Raw genomic sequence first — 6,942 nt, forward strand, 5'->3', positions numbered from 1 at the left:
AACCACACCATTTTTTTTTGCGTATATAGTGTGTCTATAGTGTGTCTATCGTATCCAAAAAAAAACTGAGCAGCGCAATGCGTAAACAACAAACAAACCGAAATCGAAAGAGATATAAAGATAGACGTGTCACGAATAATGGTGCCATAAAAAAAGAAGACAGACCATAGACCATTCAAGCACAGAATCGATAAAGAATGAACATTAAATTTACTTAACCCCATGTAATATAAATATAAAACTTAAACGAACTAATTAGTTTCGTCAATTTTGTTCATACATCGTTACGGCGTCCTAAAGTCATAACTGGTAAGTATTTTTGTTCTTGAATTTACTCCAAAAACTGTCAGCCAAACATACATGTGGGGTATTCCTTGAAAGTTTTTCAAACTAATATCCTCAACCAAAAGTGCGTCCAATGTCATTTATTAGTTGGTAACCGTTCGATACACCAAAATGGAACTACCGTGTTGTAAGAGTGGCTTCTTATCCGCTTCCGCACAATGGAGTTCTGGAGTTGATCGCCATTCCCGAAAAGTTCAAAAAGTTTGTGTGTACGTAATATTCTGTAGTTTGGAACAATTGACTGTGCTTGATCTCACGTGAATGCGCCCTTTATAAGGGAGCATCCAAATAATAATCTCACCTGATTAAATAACACACACATCAACAGAAAAGTTAAACAACCAACACCATTGATACTCCGTATCCGTGATCACCTTTGGTAAGATAAATGGGGTGTGAACCGACACAAGGATGTGTGGGGGGGTGTCATAAAAAAGAAAGAAAGCATGCGTTGTTAATTACAGAGCATCTCTGAGGCATCTAATTCAAGACATATACAGCGTAATATAGGTTTAAATTTTCAAGATCTTTCCTAATTTCTCTTCGAACATTCATAGAACATAAAAAAAATGTAATATAGGTTTAAATTTTCAAGATCTTTCCTAATTTCTCTTCGAACATTCATAGAACATAAAAAAAATGTTTTAAGTATTTAGGTATTTTAAGTAAAGGAAAAGAGTAATAAAATATTTTATTACGTTTTTTGTTTGTTTCAAATATTTTTTAAGCCCAATTTTATGAACCGGGTGTGAACCGACATAAATATGTGTGTGTGGGGGGGAGTGGAGTATAAGCTCGTGCAGTTAATTACTGAGCATCTCTGAGGCATCTAATTTAAGACATATATGGCGTAATATAGGTATAAATTTTCAAGATTTTTCCTAAATTTATCTTAGAACATTTGGAGAACCAAACAAAAAAAAAGAAGATGTTTTAAGTATTTAGGGTATTTTAAGTAAAGGAAAGAGTATTAAAAGATTTTATTACATTTTTTGTTTGATTCAAATATTTGTTAAGCACAATTTTGTGAACGCGTGTGAACCGACATAAGGATGTGTGGGGGTATCATACAAAAAAAAGAAAGTCTGTGTTGTTAATCATAGAGCATCTCCTAGGCATATGGTTTAAGACATAAATAGCGTGATATACATTTAAATTTTCAAGATCTTTCCTAATTTATGTTAGAACAGTCGGAGAACAAAAAACAAAGATGTTTTAAGTATTTAGGGTATTTTAAGTAAAGGAAAAGAGTAGTAAAAGATTTTATTACGTTTTTTGTTTGTTTCAAATATTTGTTAAGCCCAATTTTATGATCGGGGTGTGAACCGACACTAGGATGTATGGGGGTGTCATACAAAAAAAAGAAAGCATGTGTTGTTAATTACATAGCATCTCCGAGCATCTAATTTAAGACACATATAGCATAATACATGTTTAAATTTTCAAGATCTTTCATAATTTATCTTAGAACATTCGTATAACAAAAAAAGAAGAAGATATTTTAAATATTTAGGGTATTTTAAGTAAAGGAAAAGAGTAGTAAAAAAATTTATTACATTTTTTTTTTGTTTCAAATATTTGTTAAGCCCAATTATATGAATTTTATTATAGGAAATTTATAACCTAAATATGAAAGAGTGTAAACTATAAATAAAGAGTAAATTTGTGTATGATGAACGCAAACTTGTTAGTCATCCTCATTCAATCATTTATCATCCTCTCATCTTCTGATGGCATCGTCTTTAGGTTTTAAGATTAGCCACTTCGTAGCACTGTTAGTGATTTTGATTCTCACACATCATGTAGCCATATATACTAGCGGAAGAAAGAGTGTATATGGCGAGTATGCTAATACAAGAAGAAGAGTTGAATATAGAGAGGCAACTCAATATTCTAAATAAACATCCTATCAAAACCATGCATGTATGTATTAGTTTTTTCTTTTACAATTTTTTTTCTTCTTTCTCTTTGTTTTTATTTTTGATGAAATAATGAACATAATAATATTGTTTTGTATTAATTTTTTTATTTGTGAAGCTTAGTTGGGGTGATACCTACAATTGCATAGAGTTTCATAAACAACCCGCCTTTGATCATCCCTTTTCTCAAGCACAAGATCGAGGACCATAAGAGTTTTTTTTTTGAGGTAATACATATTATACTTTTGCCTTTCACGCACATACATGAATTCACGTTTTATTTGATAAAAAATACTACATTGATCAATGAATGGTACAAAAGAAAACTTGTACCACAAATCAAACTCACTTGCACACGTTATTTTTTAAGTAGTTTGATATTTCATGTGGATACAATTTTGTGGTTAATAAATTTCCTTAAGATAAAAGAAGAGCTTGTTTCCACAAAATCGTTAAAAACGTTGAGGAATCAAATTGACGAGTGCTCAAAGGACACTGTGACCATTCGTATGACAACTAGAGAAGATCTAACTACAAGAAAATTAGTATCAAATTTCACGGGTACTCAATATGTATGTGATTAAACTTTAGGTTTTTTTTTCTTTTTCCTGTGTATTTGCTAGTTGGCACTGAATATTTTATACGTATAATTTTAACAACTATGGGATATAATGTTTCGCAAACTGGTATTTTCATAGAGCAGGTATTTCGTATAGGACAAAACTAGGTGAAACAATTTACGAAGGAAGGGGAAGTTTTAACGTTTGGAATCCTCAGGTGTTCCAAGATCAACTTAGTTCAGCTGAAATTGTTGTTCAATCTAGTTCACAAGATCAAATCAATGTCATCAAATTTGGGTGGACTGTACGTATCAAATTGCATATTATTTTATACAAGTGAAGTATAAGACATATTTTCTTACAGGTAACTTGAATAATTGAATTAACTGGAAAAATTTGTACACATGTATCAGGTAAATCCAAGTTGTATGGTGATAATTTGATGGCAACCTTTGCATACTGGACGGTGATTATGCAAACCCAATTATTTTTTATCTATTTTTTTTCCTGAATCACTATTATAAATTTCGTTATCTTACTTAAACATGTTTTTTTTTCTTCTGAAGAATAATGACGGGAAGAAGACTGGTTGCGATAATACTCTTTGTCCTGGTTTTGTTCAAGTTCATCCAAAGTATACTCCGGATTTGTATTTTGTCAAAACATCAGAAATTGGCGGCACATAAGTTATTTTTTCTGCACAGAGTAATCTTGTAAGTAACACTAAAACTGCTCTCGGCAACCATGTATTGTGAACTTTGTAAAGAAGAAGTCTTTGGTTATCAAATACCTCCTCTTATACAAACTATTACTAGTCGATAGTGACATTCGCTTTTGGTTCCCTCAGTTTCTCACATGTATGTTGTGGTGTCACTTTCACATTAAAAAATTAAATTCTTTGAATTTTCTTTTTAAAAGTGTTAATTTTTTGTTTTTAATTTCTATTGGAAAATATATTTGGAGATGACAAGGATATATATGTTGTAATAATACAGGATGTGACCGAAGGGAAATGGTGGTTGACAATTCAAGAAGATATTCGAGTAGGATATTGGCCGAGTAAATTATTCCCATTGTTTGCACAGGCTCAACGTCTGTTTATTGGGGTGGTCGTGTGATGTTAGGTATAGATGGAATCACTCCACCAATAGGAAGTGGTAAACCCATAGATGATGAGCATTATGGCGTTACTGGTTATATTCATTCCCTCCAATACATAGACATGAATAATAAATATGTGAAACCAGAAGATACTGAATCTACTAAGGATTGTTTGGAGCATTATAACACGACTTATTATCCAGGCAACAGTAACCTTCACTTTGGAGGAAGTAGTGGTGCCGATTGTAAATGAAAAATATTATTAATCCAAGAAAAGTTGTTTCAGACGATGTGATGCTGATGGATTAGATTTTAACCAGCACTCTTGTGAGGTTGTGCTTTAGATTTTATACAATTGAATTTCTTAACGCTACTAGTTATTTACATCGAAAAGATTGTTTATATTTATTAGTTGTTTACATCGAAAAAATTGTTTGTATTAATAGATAATTAGAAGTAGTCTAGAGTTTTAAGTTGAAATAGAACTTGTCATGTCTCTAAAATGCACCGGAAGTCCTTTACTGATATTTGAATCGTAGAATTTATTATATGTTTTTTTTCCATTTGAAGTAGATCTGTTGGGAGTTCGTAATGAAAGGGCATGGATTTAATTCTGCATTGTTGTTATTTGAATTGCACATGAGAGGCAGTAGTTTGGAACACGTTGGTGGTTGAAAAATATTTTGCTTGATTAGTTTATGGTAGTGTTTGTGCCTTCAAGTGAATCGATATGTCCATAATGAAAGGCATCAATATTAATTACAGAGCATCTCCGAGGCATCTAATTTAAGACACATATCGCACAATGTAGGTTAGAATTTTCAAGATCTTTCCTAATTTATCTTTGAATATTCGAAGTACAAAAAAAAAATTAATTTCAATTATTTAGGGTATTTTAAGTAAAGGAAAACAGACTTTTTCTTTAAATAAAGAGAAAGTAAAAGATTTTATTACATTTTTTGTTCGTTTCTCATATAAATATTTTGTAAGCCAAATTTTATGAATTTTGTGATAGGAAATTGATAACCTGGAAGAGTATAAACCATAAATAAAAGGTAAAATCATGTATGATGAACACTTTTATAGCACTGCTCGGTCGAACTCGCAAGCGTTGATATCTCAAGCTTGTTTGTCAAGTTTAGTTGCCAAAAATATAAGTATTGATTTCTAGTCTACCTATAGCTAAGTCTCGGATTAGGATAGTAAGTGTAGTTGAGCTTTAGACTCCACGATGTTCATCGAATGAAGACGAAGAACTAATCAAGGGAACTTGTGGAACTTCATCACCAAAAGGTATGTGGAGACTTGAACTTATCTATCACTCAAAAGTCTATCTATTCTATTTCCTATTTGAGACAAAAGTCGTATTGCTATATAGAGTTCAATTATACACATTTGCTATTTCGAGCTGAGTTTAACTCACTTATCTATTTCTCGAAATATGTGTTGGTAAGCTTTCGCTTTAACTAAGTTCATCTTTACTCTTGACGAAAGTCATATTGATTATTTCAATAACTTGAAAATCGCTTTGATGCTAATAGTTTGTGGATAACAACTATTGTCATCCTCTAAGAAAGTTTCAATGATTAAAATGATAGTTTAGAACAAGTAACCATGTTTGGATATAAACATAGTGTGTATTCAAATTTGTGTAAAATCAAAAACCGGGAACCTAAGTATGCGTACTCGTACGCGTACTGGTTGGTTGTTGGAAGTCCGGAACCTAGGTATGCGTACCCGTACGCATACTGGCAGAAGTTTGGGTTCCGTGAATTTCTGTTGGAGTTTGGAAGTGTGAATTGGTATGCGTACCCGTACGCGTACTGGCGTAACCAAACTCGGTCTGGATACTTAGGTATGCGTACCCGTTTGCATACTTAAGTAAGTTACTTTCTAAAATCGGTCTGTTCATGAACTAAAACATTTATATAATAAGGAATGCAATCTTTTGCAAACCGTGGCTATGATGCTGATGAATTGATTCGAGTAAAGCAAAATCGATTTTGCTTCAACTGGGTCTTGTATACTTCTATGAGATCTAAGCAATTGAACAACTCTCTAACTAGTTTCATTTGAGTTATTTGAAATAGTTATGTTAACGATGAATAAAGTTGATATGAAGGTGCTCATATGGCTAACCATTGTTTAACTATTGTTGAACCGACTAAGTGTACACGTTTAGGTACGGTTACTCAAACCTAAATGAAGATACATTTCATTTGTGTATAACAAGCTAAGTTCGATCAAACTAATGAAATATATTATCTTGAATCTAATCAGGTTTTCATCTAACGGTGAATATTGAATGCTTTGTTACCAAGGTAACTTAGATTGCAAACCCTGGTTTGAAATCTATATAAGGAGAACTCTAGTAACTGGGAAACCTAATTCACACACCTCCTGTGTGATACTAGTTGCGACTAGAGTCAATTCTCCTTTAACCTTAGGTTTTTCACGAAACCCTGTAGGTTAACGACTTGAAGACTTCATTGAGATTGTGAAGCCAGACCCAACTATTTTCTCTGTAGTTGCGTGTTCTGATCTTGTTGTTTTCTATCGTGATTGAGTATTATCTTCTTTAAGATTTGCTCGAGATTTTATCTCCGATAGGAAAGATTGAAAAGTAGTCACAAATACCTTTGTCTCATCGTTTGTGATTCCACAATATCTTGTTTCGTTAATCGATTAAGATTATTGTGAGGTCATTGATAATACTAGGTTGTTCTTCGGGAATATAAGTCCGGTTTATCAATTGGTTCCTGTTCACCTTGATTTATCAATAGACGGAACAAAAACTCGTAGGTATTTATGTGGGAGACAGATTTATCTATTCAATAGACTTTTCTGTGTTATACAAAATTGTGGGTGAGACCAGCTAAGGGAATCAAGTGCATAAAATCCAACGTAGTTTTTGAGGCGTAAGGAACACAAATGTACCTTGAGCAGTGTGAAATTGATTAGGGCTCAACTACATTCCAGTCGAAGTTCATTGGTAGTAGGCTAGTGTTTGTAGCAGC

Source organism: Papaver somniferum, chromosome 2 (genome assembly GCF_003573695.1).
Source record: "Papaver somniferum cultivar HN1 chromosome 2, ASM357369v1, whole genome shotgun sequence".
In the NCBI taxonomy this organism is placed as follows: domain Eukaryota; kingdom Viridiplantae; phylum Streptophyta; class Magnoliopsida; order Ranunculales; family Papaveraceae; genus Papaver; species Papaver somniferum.